Source organism: Odocoileus virginianus, chromosome 17, assembly GCF_023699985.2.
Source record: "Odocoileus virginianus isolate 20LAN1187 ecotype Illinois chromosome 17, Ovbor_1.2, whole genome shotgun sequence".
Classification (NCBI taxonomy): domain Eukaryota; kingdom Metazoa; phylum Chordata; class Mammalia; order Artiodactyla; family Cervidae; genus Odocoileus; species Odocoileus virginianus.
Window position 1 is genome coordinate 38,406,754 of NC_069690.1, and position 22,527 is coordinate 38,429,280.

The window sequence follows — 22,527 nt, forward strand, 5'->3', positions numbered from 1 at the left end:
ATGGTTATCACATGAAAGGCTTGCACTCCAGAGTAGACATTTTTGGTTTCACCTGAGACACTGCAAAAACAATGGGTCTTGGAAAGGATCCAGCATCTAAATCCTTCAGGGGCAATAGCAGTCTCAGCCAACTGTGCCTCAGTTTGTTTTTACAGGCACATACAATGCTCAGTTGGAGAGAAGAACCTATCAAAGATGGCAAACAGAAGAGGCAACTTGGATGTCTTGGATAGCATGTTTTTAGTATGAACTTCCCAGTGTAAAAAGCAGGTTCTGAATTTCCACTCTGAACCATGAGATCTCAGAATCCAACTCAAAGAACAAAGTTTGAAATAATAGCTTCTAGTTTGCTAGAGATGTTGTGAGAAGGGACAAAACCAGATAGCGGCTTTAGACAGGGAAGACACAAAACGGGATGTTGTTTAAGTGTTTTACAAGGATTGGGGGTCATAACCATGAAATCCTCGGCACATGCAAAAGTCAACTGGATAACAAAGAAGCTTAATCATCTTAATGTGGCATTTTAATGATGCCACTGATTTGCTATGCCAATTCAGAGATAATGAGGCCCTAATGCTACAGATGTTCAGCCAGGCTAAAAGAAAAGGGGGGTGGGCTTTTCTAGCATGCCATTTTCTAACTATCCAATTAAACAAATTGTGAAAGCATCTAAATAGTTTACCAGGTTTTGACAGCTGTTAATAGGATTTAGAAGCTTGAAGCACTAAAGAGCAAAATGGGAGATACATGTACTGTAGGTATTTAGTCTATAGAATTTGTTGCTATCACCCAATATAGCAAAAATAGATTAACTAGAACAGTTTTCCTTATAAAATTAATGTCTGTAGTCCTTTCCCACAATGGCTTCTTTGTAGTACAAACAAGAACACTGAAATTATGGGTCATTTTCATTTTCTAATTTACATTTTTATGTGTAAAGTGAGGAGGGAGAAAAACCAATGATATTTTGAGAAATACAGAATATGAAGTTTTAGTATTTTCTAACCAGTAAAATAAAATTTCAATGAAAATAAAACTTTTGGTCATTGATAAATAGTATCCACTATGTTTTTATTTTTCTCTTCCTTTAAAATTTAAAATGATAGGCATCTTGTGACTTTAAAACACCTATTTTAAAACTAGGAAAAAATTGGTAAATATGAATTGGACTAAGAAGAGATAAAATATTGATATCAATAGTGATGAGATAAGAGGTAGCAGTTTGGATAATATTTAAGTTCTCATTAAAACATATTCTTATCAGACTTTAAATTTGCCCTTAAAGAATCTAAACTGGTAATTAGTAAATCATGTCACTTTAAATTCAAGAGCATTAGCATGAAAACATGAAGAAAGTTTCAGCTGCAAAGGAACTACCCTTGATTTTACCAGAGACATTAATCGTTGTCTTATTATCTATCAAATAACTCATTCATTGCCATAATAGTAAAAATAATTTTGCTTAATAATTTCAGTGCAACTCTTGCTTCTCCATTAGAACAAGAGGAGATTTATTACTTTTAATAAGAATACACTACACATCAGCAGTAGATATCATCCAAACTGCTACCTCTTATCCCAACACTATTGATATCAATATTTTATCTCTTATTAGCCTGATTCACATTTACCAATTTTTTCCTAATTTTAAAATAGGTGTTTTACAGCTGATCAGTTGGGCTAAGTTCTTCAGCTACCATCAGGCCAGGTGAATTCTTTTTTTTTTTTTTTTCAAGTGAACTCTTTACCTTGAATTGTTGTAAGGACTGAAAAACATGATGTGTGGAAGTTCCTTCTAAACTATAAAAAAAGTATACAAGTACATTTTTTCATGTCTGTCCATTATAGCTATGAACTTTCTCTATTGATTAATCTATGTGTTTATTATTTTATATTTATATTTCTGAGAAAGAACTGCTATCCATTGAAAAATAATGATTGAAAAAATATATATTTAAAGAGGTTAAGGTTTTAGATGTTGTCTAAACATACTAGAGATAGACTGAAGTATGGACTTGGTAGATATTTCATTTATAAATCCAGAAGAAAAAGATTTCTTTTCATTCACAATTTTCTGGTGTATAGAATATTCACTTTATCTTTCTATCTTTTAAAAAATTGAACAGAGCGCAATCCTAAAAATTTGAAGTATATTAAGACATAATTCTTAGGGACTTCCCTGGGGGTCCAGTGGTTAAGAATCTACCTTCCAATGTAAGGGACACAGGTTTGATCCCTGGTTGGGGAACTAAGATATGCCTCAGGGCTACTAAGCCTGTGTGCTGCAACTACTGAGCCAAATAAATAAATAAATATTAAAAAGAAACATAATTCTTAGAAAAATTAAAAAATTGTTGTCCAAATACAATTAAATTGGTTTAAAACATCCTAACTGTCATAACACTAAACTCAGGATCATGGGTAAAAGAAGGAATGAAAATGTCTTCTAAATATATTCCGAGCATAAGTAGTTCTTGTTATACATAGTACATGTGTGTGTTAACTGTACAACAGTTAACATGTTTATTTATTGCTTATTTCCTATACAGATTAGAAATATCATCAAGGCAGAAGCCAGGTTTCAGTAATATTTGTGTCCCTAGAACCTTTCAGAGGGCTCACTTATTGAATGAAAAAATGAATGAATGAAGGAACTCCTTGGGCAGCCTGAACCAATTTAATGATAATAAAAAGGCCAGCCAAGGAAGAAGTCATAAGAGAAGGAGGTTCCATCCCTGGGTCAGGAAGATCCCCTGGAGAAGGAAATGGCAACTCGCTCCAGTATTTTTGCTTGGAGAATCCCACAGAGGAGCCTGGCGGGCTATGGTTCACAGTGTTGCAAAGAGTGGGACACGACTGAACGACTACATACAACATGAAAAGGGAGAAGTCAGTCCCTCTGCTGTACCACCCCCTAGCTTGTCTACAACAGTCTGAAAATGAGCTGTGCTATGAAGAGTTTCTCCTCATGATACATTAGGAAAAACCCCAAGCCCCACAGTGATAATAAGTTTTCTAGTTGATTTCTTTGCCAAGTGTGGTCTGGCTTCAGGCCCTCCTATTCTGCCGCTTTGGAGCAGGCTGCCACTGATCAGTCCCAGCTCCTTGAACCTCTTCCCTGAACTCTATTCATTCCTTCTTCTATTTCTACCTCGTTTATTTTCCATGTTTACTTGTCTTTCTCGTCTCCTAGGTGTGAACAATCTCCAGGGGTCTGTTTCTTGAACTTTTCAGTTTTTTCACTTCACATATTCTCCTGATCCAACGTTTTTTGCTAATGACTCCCAAATCTATATTTTCAGCCAATCCTGCCTGCTGAGCCCAACAGATACTTCCAGTCACCTCCTGGATTTCTTATGCTTGTTTCACACTCAGTCTAGCGCATTGTTTCTCTCTTCTGTACTTCCTTCCCACATCTGCTCCCCTATGTTAGTTCCCATTTTCTTCTCTGTGTAGTGGCTCCTTGATGTCAATGTCTACACCCTCAACATTTAGCACTCTGCTGGGTACAAAGTTTCGCAACCGCTTACCAAATGAACAGAAGGAAGGAAAGAAAGAAGGCAAGAAGGAAGGAAGGAGCAAAAATTATTTGTTCTTTGCTTAGAGTACAAAATTAAGGCTGGAGATGTTTCCAAAATACTGCACAGATTGTGATTTTGCTTAAGGCTAGTATCTTAGGCCATGGCAGAGGAAAACAATAAATTGTATTTCTAACTTAAGGTATACCAACCAAACACAAAGGTATAGAGTATTCTTGAAAGAGAGAAAAATGAATGTAAGGATTAAGAATGAGATGATTCTTGCTTTTTTAAACATTAAATTAAAACAAAATATATACAAATTAATATAAAATTTACCACCTGCTACACATTATTTGGACTTTTCTTCCTCTCTGCTTCGTCCATTCCCCTATCTCTGTTTTCCAAAGAATGGAATTAGAGCACTAAGAAACACTGGAAGGAACGCAGTACTGACTTGTCCTGGGTGAATGTACATTAACAGCACATAAGGGAATAAGCTATTTTGTCACTGGAACATGTTAGTCCCTGAGGGTAAAGTACAACTGCTTAACAGCTGCCCAGTGACACACTTCAAGACTGCAAGCAAAAAATGCACCCTAGCTCCACCAGAAACTGTGAAGGAAATATTGCCTGGCATAATAAAACCAGGACGGAATCCAGCCAACAAACTGGAGTACAAGCCCCTTTCTATTTCAAAAGGCAACTTCCAATGATCACAAATAGCGGTTTCTAATAACAGTATTCAAATAGCACCAGAATGGGTACTAATAATCATAAAGCAAGGACAATATCATATTTCACTCTCCTTTTGCCCACTGAAAACAGATTTGAATGTCTTTTTTTTTCAAAGTTCTGATGAAAGAGCATGAACTTCAGAGTAACACAGAATCTAGGTTCAAGTTGTACTAACTAGCCGTGTGATCTCAGCAAGTCACTTGACTTCTGTGAATTTTCTTATTTGTGCAATGAAGATAACATCTACACCTAAAAAGATAGTTACGGTAATTAAATTAGGCAAAATAATGTATATAAAGGCCTAGCATATTAGCTGACATATAATATCTTTGTGACCTTGGAATCGATTTCTTATATTTGATACCAAAAGCATGATTCATAAATGAAAATATCTTACGACTCAATAGTGAGACAAATAACCCAATTTGAAAATGCGGAAAAGATCTGAATTGACATTTCACCAAAGAAATTACACAAATGAACAATAGGCAAATGAAAAGATGTTCAACATCATTAGTTATTAGGGAAATGTAAATGAAAACCACAATAAGATACCTCTTCATATTCACAAGAATGGCTAGCATCAAAAAGACAGATAATAATGCGTGTTGGTGAACACATGGCTAAAATGGAACCCTACCTAGTACACTGTTGGTGGAAATGAAAAATGGTACAGTCATTTGGGGAGAAAAAAACGTTTGTCAGTATAATAGGCAACCTTCTGAAACTGCTCCCAATAATCTCTGACTGCTAGTATGCATATTTTGTGTAATCTTCCCTTGCACGTGGGTTGGATATAGGTGACGTGCTTCTAATTAATAAAACATGGCAAAAGTGATGGGAAATCACTTCTGGGGTTTTTTTTTGGATTTTTTTGATGTGGACCATTTTTTAAAGTCTTTACTGAATTTACAATATGCCTTATGTTTTATGTTTTAGTTTTTTGGCTGCAAGCCAGGTGGGATCTTAACTTCCTGACCAGGGATCAGGTCAGGACCTGCACCCCCTGCATTGGAAGGCAGTCTTAACTAGTGGACCACCAGGGAAGCCCCCCACTTCCTTTATTATACAATAAAAGAATATGACTTCCATCTTGTTCTCATTTTCTTACTCTCTATTTCTCTCTCTGGTGCTTCTCACGAGCTTCTCTAATGAAGTAAGCCAGACAGCTCACGTGGCAAGGAACTGAGGGTAGTTTTTGGCCAAACGACAGTGAGAAAAGGAGGCCCTTGGTCCAAAAACCTTCAAGGAACTGAATTCTGACAAGCACACGAGTGAATCTGGAAGTTGATCCTTCCTTACTCAAGCCTTCAGATGAGGCTGTAGTCCAGGTCAACACTTTAATTGCTGCCTATGAGAGATTATGAAGCAGAGGAACAAGATAAGCTGTGCCTCTGTTCCTGAGATAATAAATTTGTACTTTTAAGCTTTCAAGGTTTGGGATAATTTGTTATATTGCAACCAATAACTAATATAGACTGTTTCTTATAAAATTAAACATAAATTTACCATACAATCCAGCAACCCCACTCTTAGGTATCTACCCAAAAGAAATGAAAACCTATGTCTACACAAAGACTTGCACACAAATGTTAATAGCAAGATTATTCATAAAAACCAAAACAAAAATGGAAACAATCAGAATATCCATCAAATGGTGAACTAATAAACAAAATGTACTTTATCAATACAATAGAATACTATTCAGAAATAAACAAAAAAGTAATGGTACATGCAACAACATACATAAACTTAAAAACATTATGTTAAGTACAAGCAGAGCAGAAGAGTACATATTGTATTATTCCTTTTATATGAGATGTCTAGAAATGCTAAGTCTATAGAGACAAAAATCAAACTAGCGGTTGCCTAGAGCTGGGAGTTGGAGCAGGCAGTTGCACCCCACTCCAGTACTCTTGCCTGGAAAATCCCATGGATGGAGGAGCCTGGTAGGCTGCGGTCCATGGGGTTGCTAAGAGTCGGACATGACTGAGTGACTTCACTTTCACTTTTCACTTTCACACATTGGAGAAGGAAATGGCAACCCACTCCAGTGTTCTTGCCTGGAGAATCCCAGGGACGGGGGAGCCTGGTGGGCTGCCGTCTATGGGATCACACAGAGTCGAACACGACTGAAATGACTTAGCAGCAGCAGCAGCAGGGCTGGGAGTAAGAATGGGAATTGACTGCCAACAGGTACAAGGAATTTTCTTAGGGTGACAGAAATGTTCTAAAACATGGTTGCCCAACTCTGTAAATTTACTAAAAATCACTGAATTGGACACTTAAAGGTATGGAAATTATAACCACACTATAGATTTTTTTTTTAAGAAAACTATAAGAATTTTTTACAAAATCAACAACTAATAGCTAACAACACTGATAAATACTCTCTCAAGAGAGGCGAGTTTAGCAGTTCATTTACCAAGAATTATAAGAAACATCGTGACAAGTGTAGCTTTTGAGCTATGATTAAGCTCATATGAGAAATCCTCATAAGACTATCATTAACTCCTTTTATTCTTGAGCAACTAATTTCATGCCCTTTGCAAAGAATTTAATAAATTCTGTGTTTAAAAAACACAAGATGTATCTGCTAATTGGCAGTAGGAAAGAGGCTAAAACAAGCAACTGTAAGAATTGGCCTCATAGGACATTTCTACAGTACTTAATTATTTTATAATCTACTACTTCAGAGAATACCTTAGTAACTATTGATTTCTGCTTTCTAAATTGTACTAAAATCCATAAAAATCCAGACTTTCTAACTGTATTAGTTCTTTGTCACATTTTGTGTTTTTATGTCTTTTTATGTGGTTTTATGTCTCACTTTCTATTCTGTTAATGGTTGAGTATGCTTTACTAGGCTATGACTATTACTTGATTAATGAAGGCTATCCCAGACCTACAAGTTAGCAGTGGTATAAAGCAAATGGGGAAGCTCTCTGAGGATTCACTCAGTAATGTGAGAGTTTAGTTCTCCCATTAGAAAAGAAGAAAATAAAGAATTATCTTTTCTATATAGTCTTGAGAGAGAAAACTAGTACAACCTGAAGGACTAGAACTGGAAAATCAAGTTCATGGTGAGTAAGAGTTCATATAAAAATGTCAGAAATAATTCTGGACTGCAAGCAATGAAGAAAGATAATAAAGGTACATTAAAGTGGATGAGCATTATGGCCAGAAGCCGAGGCTGACTTAAGAGATGCTAATAAAGAGCCTTTTCTATATTTTCCAGGGTTGCTATGAACTTCCTTGAGGAGTAACAAAGGCATGACTGGGATTTCTGCTTCTGCAGACGCAGGTGCAGAAAAGCCTGGTCCTAACAAAACTTGTCAACATTTTTAATGCCACCAGACTGACTAGATAGTGAAACATCTACCTCCATCATGTTTTTACTTACTCAGTTGACATAATTAAGAAATCTATTAAGGGTAAGGCCACAAATTATTTTTAATTATTAAACTGTGGAGTTCCACATGTAATGTTTCGACAGCATCATTCACTGCAGAATACAGTTTTCAAGACTGTCATTTCTGCAACCTCAAATCTAGATCCAACTGCAGTCGGTTAAAAGGCAGATTTCAACCAGGCAGCTGAATGAGAAAACATCTGGACCTACCAGTCAGAATGAGAAAGGTCACATGTTAAATCCAGATAATCTTGTTTATTGGTGTTTGAAGGTTATACACCAAGGGCTGGATTATCAAGGTCCTCCTTTAGGCCTGGCTCTGACATCTTCATTCATCTGCTCTGTGTGTGACACTTGAAAATTCAAAGCTTTAAAACTACTGTGTTGTCAGTCACTTCCAAATGTAATTTCCCTAACTCTAAGCCTGAATACTATGTCAGCCTACTGCTAGACTGCTGAATATTAAGTGCTAGGAGAAACCACATAACAGAATTGTCCGGGGCAGATGATGTCTATTCTTCTAAAAACCTGTTTTCCAAGTTGCCACTCGGCATTTTTTGTGGATGAACCATTTCCAACATTCTCTATTAAAACTTAAAAAAAAAAAAGGAATGGCTTTTGAAATAGCAAGGAATATAATCAAAAGGTTGCCCTAGGGTTCAAATTGGTGATGAAGAAAGAAAGAGGATTGTGCCTATTTCATGATTTTCATAATTAGTATATATCAGTATCATTTTATACACACACAGGAATGAACCAAAATTGTTTATGTTGAAAGCATAGAGAGCATTACATATAAACTATTACAAAAACAGCAAAGTTAAGAAGCCTTAAGACCTTACACATGTTGGTCAGGGATTTTTCATCTTTTCTAGGTTGTGGATCTACCTGTGAGAACTATACTGTACATAGAAAAATGTACACATATCGATAAACAAAATTTCACATAGTTTTGAAGAGGTTTTCAAACCTTGAGGTATCAATTCTATATTAGGCTTCTAATCAGGTCCAGTCTTAAATTGATGGCTCCTTATATTACATTGTATATATTTTACATGATAGCAGTTGGCCTTCAAATTTTTTGCTTGCATAGTCTCAAAGAATTTTGAAAAATTATATTTACCCCTGGTATATAGTAGACATTAAGTGGATATTAAGTTGACATCTATAACTTATCATAATTTAAAAGTTTTTAGAGCAAAAACACAGTTTTGTTTATTGTAAATAATAATGGTTAAAACTCACTGCACCCTTTCAAATGAGTGCATATGGAATATAAATATTAGTGATTTGATTTACTCCCTTATAAACTTAAAAATACATAAATAATCTTTAAAAAATCAGAAAATTTCTCCTTGAACTTCTATTTCCATTTTCCTTTTCCCACAGAATTTTATCTTTATGCTATTCTTTTATGCTTGAGTCTTCTATTGCTCATTCTATCATATGTCTCTATTAAAAAATATATAAAAAGAAAAGAAAAAAACAACTATATACAAAAATAAAATATTTTTATTACCATGAAGTGCTATGTGCTAATAAAATTTCTTTGAGACTGAGTTATCATTAAAATTATTAGCATAAAGTTAGTGAAAACAATATAGGTATGCTATAAATCTTGATCAATAATTATTAAACACAAAAAGTAAAAAGTTGGGAATGCATCTCTAAACAAACTGGATGAAGGAGGCATGCGTTTATGAAAGTTTGAGTAGAGGAATTATCTCTTGACCCCTGTTTGGTATCTTGGAAACATATATATATATACACACATACATACATATATATTTTTTATTGGAGTATAGCTGCTTAACGATGTCATGTTAGTATCTGCCATACAGCAAAGTGGATCGATCACATGTATACATATATCCCCTCTTCCTTGGATTTTCTTCCTGTTTAGGTCACTGAGTATAGCTCCCTCAGCTATACAGTCTGTTTTCATTAGTTATCTATTTTATCCATAGTAATGTATATATGTCAATCCCAATCTCCCAATCCATCCCACCTCATCTTCCCCCCTTCCTGGAAATATTTACACTTTAGGGCAGAGAATTAAGATTTGGGATGGGTGAGAGATGTGCCTTTCTCCTATAAAGTGAAGAAGGATCACTGTGAAAGGGGAGGTGGGAAAGAAGAACCTCAGTGACAGCAGACTAGTAGGGGAGATCAGTTTCAGGAAAGAGAACATGATGAAGATGAAGACATAGAAACTGATTCTCTTAAAATTACCCACATCCATGTAACCCTTGGAATGTCTCCCCATATCCTGGTTTGGGGAACACTGCTAAAAAAGACCTCAAGGCCAAAATGTACTCACATGCTCTTCTTCACTTAATCAATTGACAATTATTTAGTGAGCACTGGGGACAGTGCAGACGATGAATGCATAAATGAACAGTTGGATGGAAAGGCAAAAAGAAAAACGGATAAATATTGACCATGTACTGTCAATAAATATTGATCACTTGGCATAAAAGGAGAAAGAGACTAAAAAGACTGTCCTTGCCATGTCATCAACTCTTTGAGGTCAACGAAGTACAATAAGATCCCACCACAATGCATCAACTTGAATGTAACAGGACTGGTGATTGCCTGCAGTTGTCCACTCTTCCTTTCTCTGACAGGAGCAAGCTAAAATTCTTATGCTATGAGATTAGGTAGGAAGTAACTGCTTCATGATTATTTGAGACTTTTAAAGTTTAACATATGGCCAGTAATGTCCAGTCTAAACTTCACTGTTGTTGCTTTGTGCTTTTTGTAATATTAATAGTACCTACCAAAAACCTCCTATATTTCATTAACTCTGTAAAAATGTGACCCCCATATCTTAAAGACAAAATTTCTGGATCCTGCCTACTATGCTGTGGAGATATTTCACATACTCTTCTCCGATACTATTCGCCTTTGTGCAAATTACAAAAAAAAAAAAGCCCCTTTGACAAGTTATGAAAATGATAACCTAGTGAGCCAACACAGGATTTCATTCGGTCCTCAGTCCAGTGGCGTGCTGAGAAATGCTTAAAAACCCACTCAGAGGGGGAACAGAGCTTCTTCACAGCATTTGCTGATGTCAGTGGTATAAATATCATAGCCTATTTCAAGCTATCAACATGAAGTCAGCGGCTCACTGAAAACTTAACAAGCGGTTATGAACTGCCTCTGGCACATCACTGGGACTCCTCTTACCCCTCAGCGGGGTGCATTCATGTGGTTACCACATGGTACCAGGGCACAGAATGGCCCGGTCACCACGCCTGGTGCCAAACTCAGTTTGAGCAGCTGAACTCCCTTCGCAAGAGCAGATGCTGGGCAAGTTACTGGGCACAAACGGGTGTTTCATGCATACTGCTAACCAACTGGACTGGAATCTACATTTCATTTCACTCCTCTTGTCTCCACTCCAAGGAGGCACCAGTATTATTGTTCCACAGTTAAAGGAAAGTCAAAGGAAGGGGAAAGAGTCTTGGAGAACCCACTGAGGACAGTGGGCAGACCTATTTTTCTGTCCATTATTACAACTGTACGTTTCTGTGAATGACAAATATCTTCCTATAATTTCCTTTTAGTTCACTGTGCCACAGAGGTTGGTGAGAAAAAAAAAAAAGAATCCTGGGGTGTTTTTTGTTTGAAAAAATGTCAGGGAGGGGTGTCTGGGTTTTATCACCAACAGAACTTACCCGTTTGACACAGTACGAGCCGTGAAGCCTCTCTGCCCATTGTGAGCACTTACAGAAATCCCCTGTGAGTGAACTTCTGCAGCAAAGCACTGCTGATTTTGTAAGATAACCCCTGCATCCCATGAGCGACAGGTCTTGATCTGGGCTTGAGAGATGTAATATTTTGATAAAAAACGGCACTTCCTTTTGAAGCATGTACTTGCGTGTGCTGAGCAGTACCGCTGGAACCTCAGTGAGCGCCTAGGCGAGGCTGACTCGGTCTCTCCCAGCTCCCTCCAGCCATAGACCCCTCCTTCACACATCTAAATGTAGCAGTAATTAGCATCCATAAACCACAAATGTGGCTTGTTTTTTTTTTTTCCCCTTTCAGAAGCATCAAAATACTTTGTATTTCTCATGAGTGCAAAAAAGTTGTACACCTCAAAAGATATTGAGACTCTGACATGGAAAACTACTGAGGACAGGAGCTCTAGCTCCTAAGGGGAGGAGAATGATTTGTTTCCAGCAAACTTTCTAACTAAAGTTCTTATCTTTGACCTAAGCATAGCATCACCATAGAGAAAATTTAAGGCCTTTCGAAAAATGATCAGATTCAAGTTTTCTCATGGAATCAGTCACGATCCTCACTCTTACATAACGGAATAATTAAATGAATACACTACTTGATCACCACTGTGTAATTAATTAAAAAGAAGTCTATTTCACAACGAGAACCAGGTATATCCAATATTCGGTCCTAAAGATGCTGAAGATGAAGAGTGTACCCCCAAAGTTCATGTCTGTCAGAAATTTCAGAATGTGACTTTATCTGGAAATTGGGTTATTATAGGTGCAATTAGTTAAGAGGAGGTCACACTGGCTGGGCCTTTAACCCAATGACTAGTGTTCTTCTAAGAAGAGGAGAAGACACATACCAATACACCCAGAGAAGGCCCTGTGATGATTAAATTGGAGCTGTGCTAGTACAAGCCAAGGAACACCCAGGACTGCTGGAAGTCACCAGAAGCTAGAAAGAGGCAAGGAAGGATTCTTTTCTAGAGCCTTTTAGAGGGACCATGGTGGTGCTGACACTTTCATTTGGAATGTCTAGCTTCCAGAACTATTAGAGAATAAATTTCTACTGTTTAAGCCACCCGGTTTGTGGTAATTTGTTATAGAAGCCCTAGGAAACTAATATGAAGGGTAAACGTGCCACTTAAGCAGAGTAAACAACCAAAGCTGATGGATATTGAGATATATTATGTACTTTTTGCCCAGTATCAGCTCAAGAACAAACTGCTAGTGTAAGTAGAAAGAGATGGCGGTTGTTAGGGGAATGCTGAAAAATGAAGGCCAGTAGTATATTAAATGCAGGGTATTGGTAGCCAAATTTATATTCCCTAATTATTCAAAGAAGAAAAACAATGCCATCAGCATATTCAAAAACTCAAGAAACATACAGATGATGGAATTTTTCCTTCCCTATTCTAAGTGGGAAATGGCAAGGGATAGGGATTCAATTTCAGAGGAAGAAGGACTGAAACAAAAAGCTGTGAGGTTCTATGTCAGACATTCTGCCTTTAACTGTATTTCTTTTTCACAGGGCCCTGCTAGGATGACATCCCACCATCTGGTGTGTCATCTCTACCTAGTTATAGCCTAGGTACACCACCGTTAAAACACATTTTACCTCTAACCCTGATCTCCAGAGGCTTTATTGTATTGTATTCTTCTGTGAACACAGGCCAGATACAAACAATAAGAATATTTTCTCTTGTGATATCTTATGATTGCTTTAATTTCTACTTTTGACATTACAATATCTCAATGACAATTTTGATCCAATAGGAAAGTCCCAACATCCTCTGTATTCAGTGAAGTGCCTATGATACTCCCAGCACTCATCCGATGCTAAACAAAAATAAAGACCTGGGGAACCCTTGGTTATTTCTTACTGCTCAAGACCAGTTCGACATAGGGGAGTTCAGCGGAGAATGGATACATGTATGTGTATGGCTGAGTCCCCTCACTGTTCACCTGAAGTCACTGTCACAACATTGTTTGTTAATCAGCTAGACCCTAAAATAAAATAAAAAGTTAAAAAAAATCAGTCTGACAACAGCTGCAGTTGGTCACTACTAAGAAGAGAAATAATTGTTCACAGGAGTCAATGACTAGGCTGGAAAAAGAACTCTCAACCTCTTCAAAAATCCAGATGGATTATATCACTTCCTAGATGAGCATTTTGAAAAGATGTAAATGTGGGCCATGAGGGTTTTTTTTTCCCTCAAAAAGTTTATAATGTAATGGGGTGAAAATTTGTCATGTACAAACAAATCCATATAGAGTACAATAAGGCTTAAATAAATAGTAATTAAACACACACCCAAACATCAGCTCTAAGACCATACTTGAGGAGGTGGGGGTTGGCACAGTATAAGAAGGCCTCAAGGAGGAAATAAACTTGAATTGATTTAAATATCTCTAGTGCTTCAGTCTACTAGATTTACATTTTCAGGAAGAAAGGAGGAACCAACTGAGTGGTAGACACAACACTGAATCCACAAATGGTTTTATTTGTGACCAGTTGGCTTATATAAACTGTAGTTGCATTAAGCTATACCCACAGTACACGTGTGTGATGAACAGAGCTGTTAGTGATGTGTATTTTTCAAATTTAAAAAATAATCCTGTTAGACCCCCACTGATGCCTTTTTGATACATGAACCCTTTTGGCTACATGAACCCTGTTCCTTTCAAGAACAATAGCTTTCTTAAGCTATCACACAATACATGCATATACTAGGCCAAGAGTCAGCAAACTATGGCTTGCAGACCAAATCTGACCCACTCAGCGCCTGACTTTATAAGTAAAGTTCTTGAAGGCCATGCACCTTCATTTCTGCACCTGCTACAGTTGCTTTACATTACAACAGCAGAGTTGAGAAGCTGCAACAGAAATTGTGTTGCCCACGAAGTGTAGGATATTTACTACCTGGCCCTTTACAGAAAAAAACTTGCCAACTCCTGCGCTAGGGAGACAAGTATGGGAAACAAGTAAACATAAGTTAAATGTTTACACCTTTTAAAAGTTTTTCTCCCCAAATATTTTATTTTGTTTCTCAAACAACAATACTAGTTAGGTAAAGCCTTTTCCCTCTAAAAATTTAGTCGGTATTTCCACAAGAGAAAAATAAAGTAAGTGCTTCTAATTTTTCTATAAAATAGTTTTCTAAGAGTTGGAAAATTAGAAAGAGGCACATGACACATTTAAATATGTACATCAAACATGATTACAATTATTCTGAATTTAAAACATTCCAAGATTGGTCTGGTCTTAGTGTCTAAAACTTTTTGGAGGACATTAAAATACACTTCCACAAACTTAAATAAACTAAGATCCTCTAAAGCATACTTTAAAAATAATCATTATTACATTACAGCTAAATTTCTCTAATTACCGTTGTTTTTGGCATGTGGGATCTTAGTTCCTTGATTGAACCCATGCTCCCTGCAGTGGAAGTGTGAAGTCTTAACTACTGGACCACCAGGGAGGTCCTCCTAATTCCCTTTAAAAGTATAATCCTACCTCTAGTATTAATGTTTCTCGATGATATATATGGGGCTTCCCTGGTTGCTCAGACGGTAAAGAATCTGCCGCAATATGGGACACCTGGGTTCAATCCCTGGATGGGGAAGATTCCCTGGAGGAGGGCGTATTCAACCCATGCTAAATATGGCAGAAGAGCCTTAATATATTTATATATTAAGATTCATTACTACATATCTTTTCTCAGGCAATGCTACTTTTCAATTCTGTTATTTCATATTTTAGCACGTATAATTTGTATATACTGATCATATGGTATCTTTATAAAAAGCAGACACCTGGTAACAATCTTTCCCAAGGTATATGACCCCAACCAAGTGCCAGCATTATGTTACATTACAGTACAGTAGCCAGCTTAATCATGAAATGATGAATTAATCTTTCAATGCTAAAGGTAGCCTATTTACTTCTAAATTGGACTTAACAGAAAGAATTGTTTCTTCTCTTCCCCAAATTATTTAGAATGATTGATAATATCTTCTAGTCTCTACCAAGAACTACATGACACTCCCAGACCCCTAACAAGTGAAAAAAATAGACAGATATTCCAGTAATCCACTGACATGTAGCTGGAGATGACAGCAGTTGGAGATGATCCTCAGAAGCACTTCTCGATCAGGGTCATAATATTGTTGCATGGACTCCTCAAGGAGTGCTACACCACATGGCTTTTTATAATATTTGTTTTAAATTCCTATAGTTGAACAGAGTTATTTGGTTTCTTCTTTACATTTCAATATTTAATCTTTTCCCCCCAACTATCTGAAAACACAAAACTCAAAGGCTACTTCTGAACCCAGAGCAAATTCTAACATAAATTGTAAATTCCCAGGCTGAAAGTAGTATGGGGACCACCATTTCAATCCTAAACTTCATGGTGTTATCCACCAGACCTCAGAAACCCTAACTTGGAAAAATGCAAGCCAATGACATGGTTATCATTTGCCTCGTTCTGAATGTGACTCCATGGCTGTCACCTTCAGAAAGTTGCACAAAGTTGGTAGAACACCATATGCCTTTCCTCAGCACAAATGACCACATCCTGTGCCAGGCAGCAATTTTCAGTCTCTGTGGTTAAGAACTGGTACAAATTAATGTATAGCTAGGCAGAGCTGGAATGTTAGTTGAAGCTGTGATTTGAATCTCAGAAGTTTTAGATATAGACCTTCATTTCTTGGGCCTTAAGAATCTAAGACAAAAGAAGATTCAGAGAAACAATTATTGTCTTTTTCTTTTCTTCCTTTAAGGAAAAAGTGTGTGTGTGTGCATGTGTGTATTTTTTAACTGAACAAATATTTACTGCATATCTACTGCCAAGTACTATTCTAGGTACTGCAAATACCTAGAGCAAAAAAGAAAACTCAAGATCCTGGCTCATGAAGGGTGGAAAAAGAGACACAATAAACAAATAAAACTCCAAAATTATCCATTGCAAAGTGCCATGCAGAGAATTAAAATAGGCTACTGTGTTAAAATAACTGGGTTGTCAAGGAAAGTCTCTCTGAAGAAATGTCATTAAGATGAGATCTGAGTGATATTCACAAAGCAGTACTGATAATATTTATCAACATAAATATTAATACAAAATGCTTGCAATGCTAACATAAATATAGTGCTCAAAGTCACAAAAACAGTCTGAAAAAACAAACAAAACAAAAAAAAACCAGTCTGGAAGTATTTCATATGCTAATAGAGACTATATTTGAGTGGTAGATCAGAAGTCGATTTTTCTTTTTTCTATGATCTTTCCAAACTGTGGTAAAACACAAAAATACATTTAGCCTTTGTCCCCAACTCCTTACACAGAGTTCCTAAAACCCTTGAAATTTCCTGAGTGATAGGAGTGTCTTTTGCTATTCATAACAAGCTCCTTTCAATCATACCTGAACTTGTGCTACTGAGGTAACTTGGGGTGCAGCCCCTAGACAGCCTCAGGATGGGTTGGTCACCAGAAACACCAAGTGATTAGAGGACTGGAATTTTCAGTGCCACCAACCAACCTCCAGGAAGGGAACTGGAGATTGAGCTCTATAAACACTTTTGAACTGTAAGATTCAGAGAGCATCTGGTGAGGACATCAAACTGCTGAGAAGGTGGTATGCCCAGGGAGGGCATGAAAGCTTTGTACCCCACCCCACCCCCCATCCCATAGCTTTCCCTATGCACCTCTTCCATTTGACTGTTCCTGAGTTGTGTCCTTTATGATAAACCAGTAATAATATGTAAAGTGTTTTCCTAAGTTCTGAGTCATTCCAGCAAATTATCAAACCTGGGAGTGCGGGGAAGTTGTGGGAAATCCTAAATTTGTAGTCAAATTGGACAAAAGTGTAGGTAATCTGGGGACCTGGTACTTTCAACTGGTGTTTGAAGTGAGGGTAGTCTTGTGGGACTGAGCCCTTAACCTGTGAGTTCTGTGCTAACTCCAGAAGTTAGTATCAGAATTGAATTGATGACTGGAGAATCAGTTGTTGGTGTTGGAAAACATCCCAGAATAGGTGTCAGGAGTGGGATTTGCTAGAACAGTCCTTGCTCATAGAACATATGGTTTGGGAAGAAAAAGAGGGGAATGAAGAAACTCTGATTCTTGGCCACATGGTCACCCATGTTACAGAGCAGCAGTTACACTAGGATCAGTTACTATAAAGTAAAATTACCCAGAGTATTCAGAGATGGATCCAACTCTTGGGAAGCTGATTCATTGGATATGTGCAGAAATGCAAACTGGTAAGAAAAAAGTGAAATGCATAATTCTTGGTCACTGTTATCAGCAAGAGCTGAAATGAAGAGAGTTCTGGGTCAGACCTTGATGATGGACCAAGCTCAGATTTCAGATGGCTTCTGCTTCAGATACGAGGCTCAAAGTTTCCCCTAAAAAGAAAAACTATGCAGAAATGGCAGAGAGTACCTCTAAGAAGGTACTTCATGTGGTAGGAAGGCAAAACCAAGAAACTACTGAAACCAGGGGGTAGAATGTGAAGTTGTCTTATTTTGTGAATCAGTACCATCAGCTTCCTGGAGAACTTTTAGTAAAACAGATTGCGAGAGTGACTAATTTAGGGGCACTGTCTTTAGTTCTGAATGCTACAGAGTGGAAGAGCATGTCTGGGTTGATAAAGGACCCACCACTCACTATGAAACAACTGCAGATGGTTACACAAGACCCAGACACACAGCATGTTTTCCATGAGGAAATGGTCAGCCTGGTGGACTGGATAAAAGTCACCATAAGGTCTGCTTACCCTGAGAAAGAGGACCATCCAATTCCCTCTGCAAGTGCCAAGTAGAACAACCCAGATGAAGCAGCTGGTATGTTTCATATGTAAGCCAGATGAGACTGACTTTATGACAACCAAGACAGTCACTCACTGAATATGCCTATTACCCAGGTCATAGTAAATGCTGTGGATTAAGTGGGTGTTCTGATTGATTTCAAACATATACAGCAGTAAGTGGCAGCTTGCAGCAAGTAGCAGTAAGCAGCAGCTAGAAGCAAGGTCTGTTTCCCAGACTGGGAGTCCTAACCACTGGACCACAGGTGTCAGCACTTAGGATCTGAATCCCTAGTCTTTGTCTGCCTAGTCAAGAACAAATTCAGGTGAGGAGGTAGAAGGTGAAGAGTAAAGCAATAAGTTTATTAAAAAGGAAAGTACATGCAGAAAAGCACACAGGTGAACTCACAGAGAGAACTGCACCTTTGGGAAGTTTAAATTCTTTATAAGGGGGCAGTTTTTCAGGTTTTTGTCTTCCCTTAAGCCAATCATCTTTTTTTGTCCCCTCCCACCAGCCCACGAGTTAATTTGTCTTAGGACTCTCCCCTGAGGTGTGCAAGCACCCTTAGCCAAGATGAATCTGGAAGTGAAGGCTTCTTGGAAAAGCAAGACTCATTATGGCCTGGCATTAACCCCTGATTTTTGACCCCAAGGAGCCTTTCTGCGCATGTGTAGTGTCTCCGTTGTACCAAAGTGTGGGGACAGGGCGGGGGGGCGGGGGGCGGTGGTGGTGGTGTGTGTGCTGAGATACCTTACTCTTTCACCCAAACGGGGTTTTGCCCCTCTTTGTCCTTGCCATGACTATTATCTTAAGGTTTTTACAAGAGACAAAGACTGGCTATTTACCCTGTTTCTTCTGTTACTTGCATTTTGGAGGGCAAGCAGGAGGCTGACTGTCAATGCCTTAACTAGAGCCCACCCATCTTTTGTCTTAGGAAATGCAAGCAGGAGGCTAATTGTAAGTATCCAGCCTGAAGCCCACTTCTTCCTGCCCCATGAAATGCAAACAGGAGGCCAGTTGTAAATGTCTAACCTGGACCCCATCTATCTCCTACCTCATAAGCATGCACATGTTGTATATAGCATGGTAAAGTTACTGCAGCCACAGAAGGAGATGAGAATGAGGCCTGGAAAGAAGAAGTTTATTACACTCACATGAGCCATAGAAGGGGTCACCACATAACAAACAGGGCCACAGGGGAAAGTGCCAGTGCCAGTCAGAATACAGAAAAGAGCAAGGAAAATCTTAGGCTAAGAGCCTTCATTGGACTTTCTGAGAAAAGGCAAGGCAGGCAGGATAAACAGTTAAGGACTGGTTGGTTTGAATACTTACAGCAAGCTTTGTGACAAGTGGTCTCTAGTTATCTGGTACTTGGCCCTGGATTGATTCCAGGCAAGGGAAATATTAGTTGAGTTCATGAGATTTAGATAAGGAGATAGTAGTTGGGGGGTACAGACTCAGGATTTGGTTGGCTTGTATATGAAAAGCATGCTTCTGGCCAAGTCCTTTGCTATCTCTAACAGAAACAGAAGAGATTAAGAAGAGATGGCAAGAATACACAGAAAAGTTATACAAAAAATGTCTTAACGACTTGGATAACCACAATGGTGTGATCACTCACCAAGACCCAGATATTCTGCAGTGTGCAGTCAAGTGGGCCCTAAGAACTCCAGCTGAGCTATTCCAAATCCTAAAAGACGATGCTCTTCAAGCGCTGCACTCAATATGTCAGCAAATTTGGAAGACTCAGCAGTGGCCACAGGACTGGGAAAGGTCAATTTTTATTCCAGTCCCAGAGAAGAGCAATGATAAAAAGTGTTCAAACTACCATACAGTTGCACTCATTTCATATGCTAGCAAGGTTATTCTCAAAATCCTTCAAGCTAGGCTTCATGAACCAAGAAATTCCAGATGTACAAGCTAGATTTAGAAAAGGCAGAGGAACCAGAGATCAAATTGCCAACGTCTGTTGGATCATAGAAAAAGCAAGAGAATTACAGAAAACATCTACTTTTGCTTCATTGTCTACACTAAAGCCTCTGACAGTGTGGACCACAACAAACTGTGGAAAATTCTTAAAGAGATGGGAATACCAGACCACCTCACCTGTCTCCTAAGAAACCTGTATGTGAGTCAAGAAGCAATAGTCAGGGAGGTGGGAGGGGGGATCGGGATGGGGAATACAAGTAAATCCATGGCTGATTCATGTCAATGTATGACAAAACCCACTACAATATTGTAAAGTAATTAGCCTCCAACTAATAAAAATAAATGAAAAAAAAAAGAAGCAATAGTCAGAATCAGACATGGAAGAACTGACTGGTTCAAAACTGGGAAAGGAGTATGACAAGGCTGTATATTGTCACCTTGCTTATTTAACTTATATGCAGAGTACATAATGCAAAATGCCAGGCTGGATGAAGCACAAGTTGGAATCAAGACTGCTGAGAGAATTATCAACAACCTCAGATATGTAGATGATACCACTCCAATGGCCGAAAGTGAAGAGGAACTAGAGAGCCTCTCAATGAGGGTCAAAGAGGAGAGTGGAAAAAGTTGGCTTAAAACTCAACATTCAAAAAACTAGGATGAAGGCATCTTGTCCCATCACTTCATGGCAAATAGAAGGGGAAATAGTGGAAGCAGTGACAGATTTTATTTTCCTGGGCTCCAAAATCATTGTAGATGGTGATTGCAGCCATGAAATTAAAAGACGCTTGCTCCTTGGAAGGAAAGCTATAACAAACCTAGACAGCATACTAGAAAGAAGAGACATCTCTTTGCTGACAAAGATCCATATAGTCAAAGCCATGGTTTTTCTAGTAATCACGTACGGAAGTGAGAGATGAACCATAAAGAAGGCTGAACGCTGAAGAATTGATGCTTTCAAATTGTGGTGCTGGAGAAGACTCATGAGAGTCCCTTGGACTGCAAGTCAGTCCTAAAGGAAATCAGCCCTGAATATTCATTGGAAGGACTGATGCTGAAACTGAAGCTCCAATACTTGGCCACCTGATGGGAAGAGCTGACTCACTGGAAAAGACCCTGATGCTGGGAAAGATTGAGGGCAGGAGGAGAAGGGGGCAGCAGAGGATGAGATGATTAGATAGCATCACTGACTCAATGGACTTGAATTTGAGCAACTCGGAGATAGTGAAGGATGGGGAAGCCTGATGTGCTGCAGTCCATGGGGTCGCAAAGAGTCGGACACGACTTAGCGACTGAACGACAACAAGGGCTGGTTATCCCTAGAAAGTCAGTCTTATGGAAGGCTGGGTGGACCAAAGGGACCCCCTGCTAGTTCCCCTACTTTAAAGGGACCCCAAAGAGTCAGACATGACTCAATGACTAAATGGCAACAAAGTTTACTCTATTCACTTCAGTGTAAAAACCAGAAGGTAAAGATTGCAGTGAGAAATCTGATCTGAAATCATCTAGGGCAACAGTCAGGCAGATTAATCTCTGTCATAACAAAAGAGCCAGGGTCCCCAGCTCAACCTGTCACTTAGGGACCCAAAGTCTTCTGCCAGTCAGGAGAGGGGAGAAGAAAAGTTTCTGGAACTCCATGACATGGGTACCTCAAGCAATATGGTACCTGAACTTGTTAGTGGAGCCCTAAAGAGGGTTTCAATTAGAATGAGAGAATATAGAAATGTAAGGGTTGATAGGATTAAGGTGGTGGTTTGTATGAAAATTGGGATGTTTTAAACAGGTTTTATTTGGAGAAATTGTGCCTCCTTTACCTGAATGGTTTATAAGAATGGATATTATGTGTGATTGGGAAACATCTCCCTTACCTAATATTGTAAAATTAACCCCTGTGGAAGAGGCTAACTTAGAGTTGTAATTTTAAAAATTGGGATGAAGACCTAAATAGACATTTCTCCAAAGAAAACATACATGCCAATAGGCCAACAGGCACATGATAAGATGTTCAAAATCGCTAATTATTAGAGAAATGCAAATCAAAACTACAATGAGGTTCCACCTCACACTGATCAGAATGGCCTTAATGAAAAAGTCTACAAATAATAAATGCTGGGGAGGGTGTGGAGAAAAGAGAACCCTCCAACACTGTTGGTGGGAATGTAAATTGGTGCAGTTACTATGGAAAACAGTAAGGAGGTTCCTCAAAAAACTAAAAATAGAGCTGTCATATGATCCAGCAATCCCACTCCTGGGCATATATCCAGACAAAACTACAGTTCAAAAAGATACGTGCACTCCAGTGTTCACTGCAGCACTATCTACAACAGCCAAGATACTGAAGCAACCTAAATATCCATCAATTGATGAATGTATAAAGAAAATGTGGTGTAT

At 38.3% G+C, this 22,527-nt stretch overlaps 1 protein-coding gene across 3 annotated transcripts in view; it reads right to left on the reverse strand.

Annotated features, from left to right (window-relative positions):
* Positions 1-22,527, reverse strand: part of IKZF3 (IKAROS family zinc finger 3) — a 90,436-nt gene that overhangs the window by 35,516 nt on the left and 32,393 nt on the right. The gene's annotated exons all lie outside the window — the stretch shown is intronic.